The 17,894-nt window shown below is 37.0% G+C and overlaps 1 long non-coding RNA gene and 1 pseudogene across 1 annotated transcript; both read right to left on the reverse strand.

Annotated features, from left to right (window-relative positions):
* Window positions 1–1,244: 1,244 nt before the first annotated feature.
* LOC130086958 (uncharacterized) lies at window positions 1,245–8,715 on the reverse strand. Its single transcript, XR_008807293.1, has 7 exons — window positions 8,473–8,715; window positions 8,237–8,376; window positions 3,471–3,672; window positions 3,240–3,356; window positions 2,865–3,066; window positions 1,869–2,016; window positions 1,245–1,740 (listed from the first exon to the last, which is right to left on the reverse strand). It is a non-coding gene; the product is annotated as an uncharacterized LOC130086958 (long non-coding RNA).
* Window positions 8,716–16,496, reverse strand: LOC130087006 (uncharacterized; annotated as a pseudogene).
* Window positions 16,497–17,894: the final 1,398 nt, after the last annotated feature.

The raw sequence follows: 17,894 nt of genomic DNA on the forward strand, positions 1-17,894 counted from the left end.
TAATTGATTAACTTTGATGAAATTGACAAAAAAATATTTTATGAAAAGTAGTGTGAAAAAAATATATGTTATAAAGTAATTACTTACTCCTGGGTCTCTGCTGCAATTTGTGCAACCCGACAATTCACTGCCTTTAAAGCACAATATGAAAATGCATTGTAGAAATTGTGATGTGAGTTTCAACATCTACTGTACATGTCTTAAAAGTTTAACATCACATTTTAGATAAGTAACAGTTCACTAATGAGTTTATCAATTGGATTAAATTAAACTAATATTAGTCATAATAATTGGTACTCACATTATCAGTCAGCCATGGCATCCAAATACTGGTGTCTTTCAAGAGATCAGGTGGGCAAAGGCTTTTCAGGTCACGTAGTTCCAATGAGGTGTAGCGAGAGATTTTAGCAATGACAGTGGTGTCTGTCTTCTCGACAGAATAGAGATGTGAGATTTTGTCCTAAGGTTGAAAAAGTAATGTTAATATTTGTATTTTCCTATTGAAAAAAAAAAAAAAAAAAAAAAAAAAATCGGCATGCAGAGTTCATATATATATATACCGGTATGTAATTACTGAAACGAGCACATGTTACCTTATTTGTTTCATTAGCTGGAAACATTGACACTGAAAACTGGTAACAATCAAAACTGTCTTCTTTCGCTGGACCCTGAGGACTTCTGGAGTCTTGGTCAGTTTTTCTTGTGTATGTTTCTAGAATTAATTTTGAATAGTTGCATTATATTAATACATAATGGCCCATTTTCACAGACATGGCTTAACTTAAGTCAGGAGTACATCTTAGATAAGTATGAAACATTAAGCAGGGTTTATCAAAATGCCTTAAAAGAGGAAAATGCCCTAATACAACATAATTAGTATGCATCTTGTGACAAAACAATGACACTGATTCTAATAATTGTCAGTTCAAGTTAGTTTATAGTTAAGACAGCTCAAACATTCATTTAAGTCTGAGACTAGACTTAAGCCTTGTACTTAAACCAGGGGTAAGTGTCAAACCTGTATTAAATTTCATGTAAAAGTAATTTAAAATTTTCACCTTCTCACCTGTTCTGCCACATACTAGTTTGCCATTTAATCCGATGCGTATGGCCTCTGATGTGTTTTGTTTTTCCATTTCCTTCATGAAGGAGCTATTAAGTTTTTCATTGTGGAGGTGAAAATAGAGACGCAGTGAGAACATGTAATGGGTGTCCTTCATTTGGCACAGTGAGTAGCGGCTTGCTGTTTATTTGTTCTGCTGCTGCAGAATTAATCAGAGAAGCCAGGTCTGGGATCACTTTAAGGCTGCGTAGTCTCTCTTCAGGGCGCTTCTGTTTTTTTTTAATGAAATCTGTCATACAATGAGTACCGGTCTGATGTCCCAGTCTCAGGGTGTGGATATGAGAACTTGTCCATTTCTTTGGCTTTTCCTGCAAATCTTGGTTTCCTTCTGATGTTCTTTATCCATTCAAGATCTACAGTTAACTTTCCTTCACCTGCAAGTGATATGTTGGCTTCCGTTGGTGCACATACCCGTCCTTCATTTGGCTGGAAGAATCTCTGCTGTGTTCGATTGTTCACATGTCTGGCAACACGTCCAGCAATGTTAGAGATGTACACATTGGGTGGATGTTTAAAACTTAGGAGAGCATACCCGTGGTCCCGTGCAGATTCCTGCCACCATAATGGTGATGCATAATATGCAACACGATGGGTGCAGCCCATATGTAACACTCCACCTGTGTTATAATAACAGAAATGTTATTATGCAAATGTTTTCTGCATAATTATGGGTAATAAAACAAGAAAAGCATGAACAATTCCCTGCACTAAATAATGTATATGATATGGAATACCAATATCTTACCTCCAGCTTTCTTCAGCTTCACAAACATTTTGGGGTAAATCTCCTTATAAAGGAGAAGTTCCTCCAGCCTGTTTATAAGGTCTGTTATCGAGCCAGTTGAAGACACTCCAAGACAATTGCATGCCTTCACCAGGTCTTCTCTTTTGTGCTGTAGAGAAATTATAATCTATTATTTTTGTTTATGGGGAAAGAAAGTTCTGGCATGCTAAAAAGGCAAACAGGTCATATTACTTTCTCAGAAGAATAATGATAATGGGGAAAAAAACAAAGATTTTTAAAGAACATTCAATGGGTCAAATTATATATATTGTGTAAAAATTTAAGGCAGGTAGGTTTTCAAGGTCAGTATAAAGGTATAAGTCCCACTTTACATTAGGTGGCCTTAACTACTTTAGTACTGCTACTTGCATAAAAAAACTAAGTACAATATACGTACAGTATTAAGTTCATATTGTATTGCAACACATTTTTGCTGCTCTTGAGGTGGGATACAGTTAAAGTTAGGAGAGTTTAGGTGCTATTTTTAGATTTAAGAGTAAGTTAAGGTATAATGGATTGGTCAACAGTGTAATTATATATGTATTACATGCTGGTATTTTTAAATTTTACTTACAGTTTAAAAACATGTTTGTAAACAATAACTGCATTGTATCAAAGTTATTAATTTAAATGTAATTAGTAGTAAAGGCCATCTGATGTAAAGTGGGACCAATGTTATGGTACACCCTCTTAATATCTTGAATAATAATCCAAAGTATTTCACATGTAATATTATGGTCTTTAATACACATTTCTCTCAACAGGGATGAAGAGGGATATTACACATTAAAACTGTGGAGCATTGAGAAGGAAATCGTATCAGGTAAGTATAATAGGTAAGAACTCAGTTTGAGTTCAAAGAAGGTAATTAGCTGCAAGTGCGTCTAATACTCCGGTAAGTATGAGCGGGTGAGTCTAGTGCACTCATTATATATGGCATACTGCTAAATTTCTTACCGATCTTGAGTCTAGTATTTGCAAAATCTGGTCTTCATCAACTTCCTGGCCTTCACGGCATGCAGAGTTCACCCTTTCACTTTGAGAGAGACCTTTATTAATTTCAGTTTTTGGAACCTTGTCATCAACTCTGGTGTGTTTCCCATCCAAGGTGCAAATGCTGAATATGTCAGCGGACTTGTGAAAGGGTTGTTAGATAAATCTGAGGAACATACGTTTTTAGATCAACATCAGTTAATTTTGCCACTACAGCTACAAAACTACAATAAATATAGTTTTACCCTGATTTTTTACAAATGTAACACATTGACATTGTTAATATACATTATTATCATTTAAGCCAATAGTAGAATTAAACAGGGTATTCATGGCTACCATCACAAAATCCAGTGGCAATGATCTCTTTTTCTAGGTCCTCCCATCTTGCTGCCACATTAGCCTGAGTGTCCTGGGGGCCGATGTTGTCTATGTCTGGGCGTCTCATGAGATTGACTAGAAATTATAGCGTAAAAGGGGTATTGACAAGCTGTATGTGAATGTGTGTTAAGGTGAATGCATAAATTATTTTTTTTTACAGATTGTTTTTTGTTCAGATGTTACACTCACCTGGTAAATCGAATGCAACTTTCCAGTTGGCATCTGCTATGACAATGGATGGGTGGTGTCCACATCGGTAACAAAAAAAATCGTATGAGTACTGTCTTAGCGCACAGAAATGGTAAAATGCCTTTCTTAAAGTATTGACTGGCAATTTAGATCAGGAATGGGATTCCATTGTTCTGATCATGCGACCCACAGCAATGTGATTCTGTGGAAAGTGAATATAATAACGTTGTAAACATTTAATCAACAGTTTTCATAGCCACCTGTTTAAATATCTTGAAATATGCCCTCTAATTAGTCTCTGTTTGGGGTCATTATGACCCCACTGGACTTTTCCTTGAATTTTTAAAAATGTTCCCTTCATCTCAGGGCCATGAAACTCTGTGACTTTTCCTACATAATCTATCTAAATATGCACAAAAAAAACTGGGTTCGATTCGGTTGTTCTAAAGGTGTGTAAATTTTTTTTTACCATTTAAGGGGTTTGGGGTCAAAATGACCCCAATTGAAAATGAATGGGAAAATGAAAAAAATGACTTTTTTTATTTTGTTTGTCAAATAAATAAAAGTAAATCCATTATAAATCTGAAATGTTCTACATATAAACCAAGGTCTGGTCCTAGAGCATAAATAGAAAGTAGAACAAACTTTCTATCTCATACACACACACAGATACACACACACAAACACACACATGTCATGACTGCAAAAGAGAGCATTTTTACAGAAATTGGCAAATAAAATAAACAAAACTGGCCTAAATTAAAAAGAAAATGACATATAAATCAAGGTCTGGTCCTAGAGCATAAACACAAAGTGGAACGAACTTTCTATCTCATACACACGCACACACACACACACATACACACACAGACACAAATCTATGTGACTGCAACAGAGAGCATTTTTTTTACAGAAATTGGCAAATAAAATAAACAAAACTGGCATAAAAAAAAAAAAAAGACATATAAACCAAGGACTGGTCGTAGAGCATAAACACAAAGTGGAACGAACTTTCTATCTCATACACACACACACAAACACACACATGTATGTGACTGCAACCGAGAGCATTGTTACAGATATTGGCAAATAAAATAAACAAAACTGGCATAAATCTAAAAAAAAAAAACATATAAATCAAGGTCTGGTCCTAGAGCATAAACACAAAGTGGAACAAACTTTCTATCTCACACACACACACGCATGTATGTGACTGCAACAGATAGCATTTTTATAGAAATTGGCAAATAAATCAACTAAACTGGCATAAATCATATTTTATGGCATAAAAGATTTCACAAATGCAACATGGAAGAAGCATGTTCCCTCACACACACACACACACACACACACACACAAACACACACACACACACGCACATATACACAGAGAGAGAGAAAGATGGGGAAAAGCAGATAATTCAAATTATATCAGACAACAACAACAAATTCTAACTTTGACAAAAATACAGATTTTTATGTATTTTCAGAATGTTTAAATAGGCTATATTCACAAAATAAATATCAAAGTTTGAGGGGAAGTTGAACAGTCAAGAAAAATTAAGTGAAAATGAAACTAGTTCCTATATGGTCTTATATGGACCTCTACTGGAGACATGGGGTCATTGCATTTTATCTCTTTAATTATAATATCTAAAGTTTTTTCCACCACCAGCAGATGTCAGTATTCTATCCCTAACACATAGAGCAATGTCCAAAAACTAGGGGTGTAACGATACACTCAGCTCACGATTCGATACGTATCACGATACTGGGTTCACGATACGATATGCATCACGATATTTTGAACAAAATAAAAAAATTCAACTGAAAATCAAATAACAGATTTATTTAACATTAACAGTGTTCAATAACTGTCTTGTTATACATGCAACTTAAAGAATATACAATACTTCAATATAAATCAAGATTTAGTTTAACCTTCTGTACGTAAATAAATTAACAATGACTACTAGGTGTCACTGACCAATAAAACTGAATTGTATCATGAAATTAAAATTAGGATAGCCCAAGAAAGAACTTCTTTAAGCAGTAAAAGTGCAACAAAAAACACATCAAGTAGTGTCCTGTTCAAGTAATTTCAACACAAACAGCTTTTTTTTTTTTTTGGTTACTTACAGGTTTTTTTGCAAGAAAACTAGCATATCTACATTTTCTGGCAGTAGCTGGGATCTTTGCGCATTTACAATATCCCCTGCTGTCGAAAAAACACGTTCACTAGGAACAGAAGTTGCTGGAACTGTGAGGAAAGCCTTTGCAAGAGGTGAAAGAAGAGGGTACATTTGAGCATTTTCCTTCCACCATTTCAGTGGACAGCTAGTGAGGGGAATAGAAGTGTCCTTTTTGTACATGTCAATCTCTACTTCTATCCTAGTTTTGGACTGGGTGACTGGTGGTTCAGAAAAAGTTGCACCAAAGAGCTCTTCCAGTGCTGTCTTTTTACTAGGTGGTTGTTCTGGCTCAACTCTGTGTGCTGCATCTCTTTGATCTGCTGCATCAGTGGGATATCCATCACTGGCACCTCCCTCCTTTGTTTGCTTCCCAAGTGACAGCCTTAAAATAAACTAAATAAAACAATTAAGGTATACTAGTAAGTAAGTATAGTTTCAAGTACATACACAAAAGGTGTGCACAAAGTAGGTTACACAAACATGCAATTAGAGTGACAAACACACACAAGTGCAAATACACAGATTCTCAGACAATTTGTAATGCAGACAAGAAGACATACCTGTTGTAACTGGTTTGATTTGTTCTTCAACCGGTGAAAAACCTCTTCACGTTGTTCAGGGAGTAAGTGGGGCAATGACCGAAATCTGGGGTCCAAGGCAGTACCCTCTAGTAGATAATCCTGTTCCTCTGTGAATCTGCTTGAGAGGTTTTGCAGGATGGCTGTCTTCATGTTAGCAATAGTTGTGGAGTCTTTCTCGTCCGGTGTCATGCTCTGTTCGATCATGGCTTTCAAGGGCAATATGAGTGACAGCGTGGGGCTCTTTTCATCAGACAGGACAGTGGTTGCTTTTTTTAACGGTTTAAGAAGGTTTACGATTTCTTCGGCGTCACTGATGTCAGCGCTATCCATAGTATCGAGTTGACGTGCATTTTTGCGCACCTCTGTGCTCAAGAGGGCTGCCGTTATCGCAGCTTGTTGCTCGAGATAGCGTTCCAGCATCTCCATTGAGCTGTTCCAGCGTGTAACAACATCCATGATAAGCTTGTGTGATGCGATCTCAAGCATATTTTGCTTTGCCGCGAGCACAGCTGTTGCTGTGGTACTGCGGTGAAAGAAAGCCACGACTTTCCTCACGCGACCAAGCAAGCGACTGACGCGGGGAACATTCAATCCTGCTTGCGAAGCAAGATTCAAAGTGTGTGCAAAACACTTAATATGCGGTGACATCCCTGCTTCCCTCACTGCCACAACCATGTTGCGTGCGTTGTCTGTAACGACAGCAATGCTATGAGCAGATCTTTCAAGCTCCCACTCTTGTATGGTCGCTTTTAAAACATCAGCTATGTTTGTACCAGTGTGCGACTCGAAAAGCGGGCGAGTCTGAAGCACAACACTTTTCATTTCCCACTCTGTGGAAATAACATGCGCTGTGACTGTGATGTAACTCTGAACAGCCCTCGAAGTCCATCCGTCAGTTGTTATCGCCACACTCTCAGCATTTTTCAAAACATCTGTCACACTTGCTTTAACTTCGTTGTACAGGGCTGGAATTACCTCCTGACTGAAGTGCGGGCGTGACGGAATATGATATCTGGGCTCCAGTACCCTCACCAATTCGCGAAATCCAACATTTTCGACGACCGAGAATGGCCTCATGTCTTTTGCGATAAAAACTCCGATGCACCTGGTTATTTCTTGAGCTTTTGCACTTGACTGAGACCATGTTGAAGCAAAACTACGTTCTAAAGATAGCTGGCCTTCTTTCACTCTCTTTTTCGCACCCAGTTGCAGGAGTTTCTCTTTGTGGTACCGTTTTAAATGACACATCATATTTGTAGTGTTCGACGTCGTGTATAACAGTGTTTGTTTACAGTATTTACACACAGTTCGTGTTTTGTCTGTTTTTTTACCGTCCTCCTGTCGAGTAACTGGAAAACCAAAATGCTGCCAGACGTCAGACTTGTAAGTGGACGGAGCATCTTCTATTTCTATTTCAGACGAAGTCGAACTCATTTTGCCCTGCTACTGCTCACAGTTCAAGCGATTCATTTGAGCCTGAATGCAAGCGTGACGTATGACGTGGGTGCGGTAGCTCAACCAATAGGATAAAACGGACGTCAAATCGTAAAAAAAAAAAAAAAAAAATGTTTTATATAATATCGTCATAACTCTACGATACATATCGTGACATTTTTGCATCGCGATAAATCGTACCACGATATATCGTTACACCCCTACCAAAAACAATTTAGATTTAATTAGGATCATCATTTAAGTGATTTTTTCTTTAAAAAAATAATTTTTTATCAGACAATTTATGGCCTAGTTAAGTAATTGTGCAGTAAATATGTAAAAAACTTCAAAATTTCCACAAAAACATATATAGACATACATATATAGTTGAGAAGTAAATTAAAAAAATGATATATAGTTTTCCATATAAAAAAATTATATTTTCTCATTTTGACCCCAAACTTTTAACAGATTGAGCGCAACAGATTGAGCGTTGTCCTTTTCTAACAGTGATTAAGGGTTAAATTGAAATAATAAGTTTGTGCAATGTGCATACTTACTGAAATTCCAGCCGTCAGAAAAGAGCATAAGGGGATTGACAGGAACACTCTGTTGTTATAGTTGTGGAACCCACTCTTATATTCCTGAAACCTGACCAGGTTTCTGCAGACAGGACATTCTTTTGCATAGACAGATACACCTAGATGAAAAATAAATAAATGCAATTTGTTAATTTACATCCTTTATAAGAACAGAATGTTATTCACCATGTAAATAATTACAGAACTCATCCTACCTTTATATTGTTTGAATATGCCGTAAACAGTTGCTTGTCGGGTGATTAGTAGTCTGTCTTCAAGATTTGGCGGAGATGGCCCAGGACAGTATGGGCACTCTACTTCTTGAGGTTCAAAATGTTCTGGAATGGGCTTTACTTCTGTGGTTAAATCCACTGGAAGGTCCTCTGGGATTCTTTTTGAACTCCAAAAGTAGTTAGTCTGTGTGATGATACCACTATGTGAATTTTCTGAATGTTGATGGATGTTGCACTGAAATTCTCCTCCATATCTTCAAGTTCCTCATTTGAATTGTCCACTGCATGTTGTAGCAGCTGAGGATGTTCTTGAAAAAGCCACCACATGGACAAATATCGATGGGCACAACTGATCTTGAATTTTGTGCCTCTGCACCTGCAGTGCCATTTACCAGTTTTACTGTCAAAGGTGTAGATTGTTCGTCCAAGCCTACACCAATTGTCCTTTTGGCCAGTATACACAGAAAAGTAAATATAGCGTTAAGAGAGCCCTTGCTCACCCCAGAAAATCGGAAAGACGGGGTCAACATCCTCAGAGCAAGCCTTCTGGTTTAACGATGTGCATTCTTCTTGTCTGGGTTTGGAAATCAGTCCTTTTTCTATCATCTCATCCAAGGACTCATTGCACAGTGCTTCTGGGGGACTATACGATGTTGCTGTCTTATTCCTTTCTAAGTGAAAGCATTCTTTCCCAGGGTTTCCACTATTTGCTGCTATGTTCATGAAGTCCATGCATGACTCCACTTCACAAGCAAAATAACTGATTACTGAAGACTTTTGCACATGTATGGGTAGTCTCACCCCATGGGACTCTTTTGTTGTTACATAGATTCCATTTAAAGAATCTATACACAACATTGGTTCCTCCTTGCCATGCTGTTGTCTTTCGTGTCTTTTGTAATTAGATGTGTTGCTAAAATGAATCTCACATATATTGCAGAACAAGTTCCCTTTATGGACTGGATCAACAGGGGTGTCCTGGCAGGGTTCTCCATCATCTAAGAAATGATCATGATAAATAACATTATGATATTTTTAACTTTATTGCAGTTACATTGATGTAGAATAACTGTGTATGTTATGTATTATGTGCTGACCTGAGGGTCTTTCAGCTACCACCAGACCTGTTGTTTCCACAACGCAAAAATGAATGACAAAAAAAACAATTAAGCTGGGGGGGGGGGGGGGGGGGGGGGGGGGGGGGGGGGGGGACGAGTGAGATTTGTTGACGGGGGGGGTGTGTGGGGGGAAGGGAGCGAGACCTCGCTCGCTCTACGCGGTTTGGAGCACAATCTCTGTCTCGCATGCACGTTCGCTCTAGATAACGGGACATTTTTAACGAATTTGCGGTATAACTAGTCGATCACGAGTGGCTCAACAGGTAGATATATAGATAAACTCATCTTCCAGGCATTTGACCGCCCGGGTTGACTCTTCAGCGTGAGAAATCGGGAGTGTGGCGTGTGAGCGTGTGAAACCAATCAAATGCGGGTGTCTCACGGCCAATGCGTGAGAGTTGGCAGCTATGAAAATATAGAGTACACAACTCACAGCTAGAAATAACCTTACCATGTTTTTTTAAGTGACACTTAAAATCGAATGATCTTATAATTATTTTGTCACACTTTGAACAGTGCCAGTGGCTCCTTATCCCACTCTTTCTGTCAGGACAGTAACATGGTATTGAGAACTTCTCTACAAAGGAAGGAAATTATGGATCATGAAAATTATGGATATTAAATCAACATTAAAACATGGTTTTTACATATATTGTATGTAAATAAAATTCTTTACTTACTCACGCCACCAGCACTATAGTGGACAGCAAATCTGAAATGTTTTAGGTTTATGTGATCCTTGGATGCTTTTACTGATTTACTGCAGTAGCTACAGTCCTGATCTCCTTGCAGACTTAAAAGCTCTTGTTGAGTCACAAACTCAAACTTCCTAGCTGAAAATCAAATATATATTTATGAATAAATGAACCAAGAAAAATAGATTTTGAGTAAACATATCGGTAATGCTTTAGATTATAGCCCGGAAAGTGCTGCGTAATTAATGTGATTTTACAGTCTAATTTTCAGTAATTATAGTGTACCTATAAAGTACTTAGGCCTACATGTAAGTATAAGGTAACAATTTGTAAAGTTTGGGGAATAAAGGGGTAACAATTAGTAGTGATATTAGATTGTGCATGTATTTTTATTGTACTTACCCTGTACATGGAACAAAAGTAGGCTATATTTCCCAGTATTTTTTTTAAAATATATGTATCCTGTATTTTTTTAAAGCCTATACAGTATGTATGTGTACACAATTATAACAAAAAGGTACGTTCTCGCTTAATTTCTCCCAAATGTAAGTTTGTTGTACCATAGTAGTAGAATAAGAATACACCTATATAAATCAATTAACCCTCTGGGGACCAGAGTGTTTTTGGGGCCCTTTGGATGTTTTGACTTGCTCTGACATTTGTGCTTTTTTCAGTTGCTTATAAACATATTAATGGCACAGGTGAAATTAAACTCTATTTAGCACAAACAGGTCTACCATAATGTGTGAGCAACATGTATGTACATGTTTGTATTTTTGAGAGAATATTGTTTATGCGTGGTTATTGAAAAAACTAAAAAATAAAGTTTTTGAAATAAGGACACAAAAAACATACTAAATATGAGTCCACAAGACTTTTGACTAATGTACGTTGTTGCCTAGAGTTTTTGCTTCAAAATGATCTGAAAATCATTCTTCCTAATCATTCACATAAAACAATAGATTGTTTTAAATTGTGAAAAACCTTTTTTTGTTTGCCAAGGCAATATGCGGATGGGCGGAACGGCCCAACCCCTATCATGAATAATTAAGTGGTTCTCAGACAGTGACCCTGCATAATAATGAGCCTTTCATTCAGGGGTGTCACACAAGAAAGAATGTAAGGACAATATATATATATATTGTCATTGCATTCTTTCTTGTATATATATATATAGCCTACATGTGTATATATATATATATATATATATATATATATATATATATATATATATATATATTGTCATTGCATTCTTTCTTGTATATATATATAGCCTACATGTATATATATATATATATATATATATATATATATATATATATATATATATATATATATATATATATACACACACACACACACACACACATATATATATATATATATATATATATACAAACAATCAAAATATAAATGAAAGCCAGAAGCACATTTTTAGTCATACCTGGAAACAAATCCTGGTCAAATGCTATATGGGCCATTCTACAGAATTGGTTCAAAGTTACAGTTGGAAACATCTTGAAAAGAAAATAGTATTTTCCCATAAATGTCTTATAAAGTATTATTTTTTAAAGTAGACCAATACAATAAAAATAAACCAGTCGCATTTCAAAGTCGCTCGCGAAATGACCGCCAGGTGGCGCAAAGGGACATTTATCAAAACGTAAGTGGGGCTAATGTCAATTAACAGTAAGGATGAAATTCTACAAGTTATGGTAATTTACAAATAAGCCTACAACAAACATTTATTTTTAAACAAATATTTTTAAATATGCAACATGCACGTTTAAACAACAAACAATACAATCTGAACCAGCGCTTCCTGTATTGAGACATGCAGCGCGTTTCAGTTACGATCCTGGTTCCAGTGGCCTTAATACATTCACGGCTTTTTAAAATGTCACAAAGCGTTTTGAGATGGTTTTGAATGAAATATTGAAGTTTATAATTAGGGTATTTTGGCACACCACGCCGAGTGGCTATGCATTATTCTAAAATCTGGCTTTATTCTGGCATGTTCAATTAGAGTTTGACAAACGCGGCGGCGCGTTCATTTGGATTTATTTTTCTCATAACAGCTAAAAGAACTTACTGCGTAATTGTTGGTCATACAGATAAGATATCATCTTTTAAAACTGTAAAAGGTCTACTTTTATTCATGTAGGTAGGCTAAAGTAGGCCTACACTCACACAGGCTAACGACAAAACGTTTTCTCGCTCATGTGAGAAACAAACGTTTGGGCATTTCTCAGTGAGAAAATTCATAGCCGAGCGGTAGAACTGACGGTTCGATCATCAAGATGACACGGGTTCAAATCCCGATCAAACATGGTCTACTGCAAATTTTATATTTATTAATGCAGAGAGATTTGTCTAGCTCTAAAACTCTGTTACACCATACAGTTTTTTGGTTATATTTATAAAATAAAATTACCATGCATTTCCATTTTACACTAGGAACAATAGTATCGAACAGAACGACGTTGCATCTGTACCAATCGTACGAGGCTACCAATCGCAATTTTAAAAGCAGTTCTGTAAAAAAAGTAATTTTACATATATAGCCTATATACAGTATATATATATATATTTTTTATTAGGCCTATTATTATTATTATTTTGATTCCCTACAACCTAGAGTTTTTAAAAACATGGTTTTAAGTAAAGTGTGATTTGCCAGGAGGGACGGGGATTTCCTTCTGGTCTAAACATCCCTGCTTCTGCTGAATTATTTGAATCCCCACACTCCTCCCTCCACAGTAATCAATGCTATAGGCTACTTCACCAATAGACCATATCAAATATAAAATAGAGATATGCAACAAGCACGTTTAAACAACGACAAACAATAAAATCAAAACCAGCGTTTCAGTTGTTCATTAGTTCAAGTGGCCTTAATGCATGCACGGCTTTTCAAAATTTCACAAAGCGTTTTGAGATTATTTTGAATGAAATATTGAAGTTTATAATTAAGTGTTTTGGCAGACCACGCCGAGTGGCCCTATGCATTTTTCTAAAGTCGGGTTTTATTCGAACTTTTGCTAACGACAAAAACAGTTTATCTGTCGTCTCTGTCTCCGGGAACTGCGCGTCACAAAAATGAACCGAAAGCCACTTCAGCTCAGTCACTATAAGAAATCGGCTCTGTCTAAAGCCTTTAAATGTCTAAATATTCTGGCTAATAAATGTTATCTGATTATGTAATCCATATGAAAACGAGAGGTACAGAGGATGTACTCAAACATGTAGCCTGTAAGCGCTTCCCAATGAGAAAATGACAAGGGTGAAAATCTCGCTCTAATTAAATGTAGCAGGCTAAATCGCCCTGAATTAAAATGTAAAAACAGATCAAATAATGTATTTGTTGAAATGTTGCGATATTGTTTCATTTAAGTTCATAATTATTCAATACATGTTATTTAATTTAGCAGCATTACCACGAAGCACCGTGGTTTGATATTTATTTGAATAAAAAAATAAATAAAAAAAAACTTAATTCACAAATTGCATGCCTGGTTGAAAGGATCCAAAGATCCATGTAGACTTTAATATTGAGTTGAACATTTTGTTCATGAAAACAAATTAACATGCGTTTTTTCAGATTATATTTAGTTTTGCTTGGAAAAAGCTGGCCCAAACCAGTTTTATTTCATCAATTACTGAAATAATGAAATATTTAGTAATAAACTTTTATGACAGAAATATCACTAGGCTACATGTAACTTAAATCATTTAATTCCTTCATTATCAACACTGTCTAGAATAGCGATTTAAGTGTGAATTGCGACTTCTCTTTGTGTTAAATCAGCCTCAGACTCCGATAGCCGGTGGGGGGTTGGAGGGACAGTTCAGTGCTGTATCAAGCGCGCAGGACAATAGGCATAGGTGTTAATGTTCCTCTTTCATATGGAGAGCGAGGGAGACTAAATAAACTTGTTAAAAAGAGATTCAGCGCGAGAGAGGCAAAGAAAAACGCATGTTTTAATTTAATTATGTTGCTTTGGACAATTTTCGTTTTGTAGGCCTACTGTTTTAATTGTTTAATATAGCTGTCATTTCTTTGGCAATACAAATTTAAAATGTCGCAAGAATAAGATTAGCCTAGTGTTTCTTATTTTGCATCGCAAAAGAAATAAACTCTAAACCCGATGCAACCCTGTTTTAAATTAAAAAAACTGTCCCGACACTTTATTTAAACCTTGAAATGTTCGAACTTGGTTTCAAACTTAAGTAATTGTAGTGTTCTTTTACATTACACAATAATTTAGCAGACTAAAGACGTGCTTCTTCATTTTCAGATGCAATCGGCTGACAATCTTCCTTCATCAGTTTATGTCCTTTGTGCAGCGCTGCGGTTCCAGGAATGTAGCAAATTTATGTTGTAATAATAATTAAACAAAACTCTTGACTTTAAATAAGTAAACAGTTATAAACAGTTAGCTATTTAAGCATCAAGAAGGTTAAATATAAACGCTGTTGGCCAACATCGGTTAACAACATGTATGCTACATTGAGATTCGATCTCGAGTCGATTGAAGCTCCTCGAAGCTCGTGTTGTTGCGTTAACCACTGAGCTATCGTCTGTACGTCTGTAAATGTTTTTATTGCAATGTTTTACTTTTTCATTATTTATTCAATTTCATTTCAGTAGCCTAATTTCAGTATTGTGATTATGAATTATTTTAACTACGTTTCACTTGTTGAATTCATCTGCTACCAGCTTTCAATCGCTCTGAATCAGTGCGGTGCGGCAGCAGATTACGCATTAGAGAGAATAAACAAACACTTTTCAGAGTCTATGATTGTAGCGCCTCTTGGCGGTAAAAGGCAGAAAATACACCCCACATTTTACCGCCGCGGTGGAACGGCTGATGTGGGCATTGTCATGGCTTGCCTCAACATTTGCGTTTGAATAGCGCGCGTCCTCCATGGGCGTGTCAGATTAACGCGTAATGAAGTGTAATGAGCTGGGGAAAAAAAATCTGACAGCACTCTCTTTTCATACAGATTACATAAACTGAGAATATTTGTTTTTTATATAAATTACATCATTGAAAAGAAGAGAATTCAAGCTTCATAAAGAAAAATCTCTCGTGCCTGTATGACAAGTATTTGCAGAGTTAGAGTTAATTTTTCGGACGTGTTTCAGAATGGACTGCACTGACAGAGAGAAGGCAAAACTCGCATCATGTTTATTTTTCTTTATTTGACAAAAAGCACAAAACTTTGTTTTTATTGTGAGTATACAGAAAAATAATAGACAATTAACAGGATCGATTGATGTATAACACTTATATGTACGATCAAAATCAACAGAGTATTTTAAGTCTATTTTTCTGCTATGTGAAAAAAAAACGGCAAAACGCGCGGGCGCGTTTCTGGTCCCCAGAGGGTTAATAAAGACATAAAGACGTTTCTTCCTCCCCCGGGCGGCTGGCCCAATTTATACTTCTGCGTCAGACCTCACGCCGCAGCCTCTACTCTGGAGGCAACGCGTTGGTTTTAATTTATAGCCTACTTCTGCGTCGGTGTCCGCGTTGACGCGCAACTACTCATACAGAAGGAGCATGTTAAACCCGAGGGAGGGGTTCTAGCAGACCAATCACAGCGCTTGCGTCCGCGTAGAATTGACCGCCTCATATCAGATCTGCACAAAACTCTGTTACTTTTTAAATCCTCTTTGAAAACGCATTTATTTTCATTAGCTTTTAATATATCTTGATATGTGTGTTCTTCCTGTTTCCTGTGTATGTTGCTATTGTGCTTGTATTGTATATCTTTTGTCCTTGTTAAGCACTTTGGTCAACGCAAGTTGTTTTTAAATAACAATACAATACAATACAAATGTATTTGTATAGCACGTTACTTTTTGGAGAGGTACGTGCGCAACACACAGCTACGGCGGCAGTTCGACGCAGAAGTATAAATTGGGCTATAGTTCTATAATACTTAAAGTATTTTTTTTTATTCTCCTGGTTGTTACCCCTTTATTCCCCAAAATGTACATATTGTTCACTTTATACTTACATGCAAGTAGGTGTTAGGTAGGCCTACACTACAATTACGGAAAGTTACATTGTAACATCATCTTAATTACGCAGTACTTTCCGGGCTGTAATCTAAAGCGTTAAACATAGGCTATTTATTATTATAAAGTGTTACCAAATGTTGAATTAGTTTGCATACCTTCCATGGCGTCCGTCAACGATCACCACTTCAGTCATTAAAACCTTTTAAAAAAATAACTTTGCATTTAGTAGCGACTAAGTAAATCATCTAACGATAATCAGTGGAAAGTTTAAGTATATGGCGTCTATAAAATGTGTAAATATAACGAATTTGCATGCAAAACATCTAGCTGTATCAAAAACAGGTGTACTTACGCAAAAAGGTGGATGGAAAATCACCGTGAGCCTTGAAATGCATCGTCATTGTTTGTTGCTGTCAACCAGTTAGATTGTTGGATGTAATGCCAATCCAATTCAACCAATAAAAAACTCAGATGTAGCATCTGAAGGTGGGGGTCGGCGATGTTACCTGTGTTCACTAGGTGGGGGTTCAAAGTAACGGGGTGACACAACCCCACCCCCACCCATTCCCAAAATGATTTCTGTGTCAGTGGACAAGTTGAGGACGCCATCTTTGTAGTGAACGCGCGGAGAGAAATGCTCATTGACTATATGGATTCCATAATTTGAGAATAGCCTATTTCTTTTCGTTTTGAATTGTTTCAAGAGTAGGCTAGACATTTCAAGCTTATTTATCAGGGTGCGAAAAAAACAGAGGGGGAGGGGGAGCTGTAGCTCAGCATCGCAAACTTTACATTTTGCGATGCTGAGCTACAGTGAAATGATAGAAAAGACAGATGCATTATCGGTGTTAGTCAATTCGCCTCATTCGCGCGAACTGGACGCGCCCGCGCCGCGCTAAACTCCTCGCGCCGCAAAACCTCTAGACGCGCGTAAACGCGTCTTTACGGTCTTTACATTGAAATTTAAATCACTCGTGCCAGATGCTCAAGAGTGAGTGAGTAATCAAAAAAACTTTGCTTTAGCCTCAATTGAGTGAAACACCGTGTGTAACTTCGGCCATTCTCAGTGGTGTGACTCATGACTGGGACACTAACTCTGCTTGTCATCATAGAAACAGATAATCAGATTGTGATGTTTATTCCCGCTTCAGTAATATGCTGAATAAGATGCCTTCCTTTCGAAACACGAAACACTGCCCGTCTCGCAAGGGTTGATAGGCTATTACTCGTGAGGTGTAACCAATCAGATTTTTTTTATCAAGTCTGCAGAGTGGTGCAGAGAGGCTGCGGCAGCTATAAGTAGCGCATTTTAAAATAAAATTGACTTTAATCAAACAACGGATCCGTCATAAGTTTTGTTATCCGTCTCGCCACTAGTATAGTAGCACTGATCACTTTGAGGGGGGGATAAATTTCCCATCGGTACGGTGGCCGAGACAGCTCAACGCGCTGCAACTGAAGCAAACACATGCAAATAGAGAAAAACGCGTGCAAAAAAAAAAAAAACGCATGCAAATAGAAAAAAAACACATGCAAATAGAAAAACACGCGTGCAAATAG

Source organism: Rhinichthys klamathensis, unplaced genomic scaffold (assembly GCF_029890125.1).
Source record: "Rhinichthys klamathensis goyatoka isolate OS25496 unplaced genomic scaffold, OSU_Roscu_1.1 h1tg000103l_1, whole genome shotgun sequence".
Classification (NCBI taxonomy): domain Eukaryota; kingdom Metazoa; phylum Chordata; class Actinopteri; order Cypriniformes; family Leuciscidae; genus Rhinichthys; species Rhinichthys klamathensis.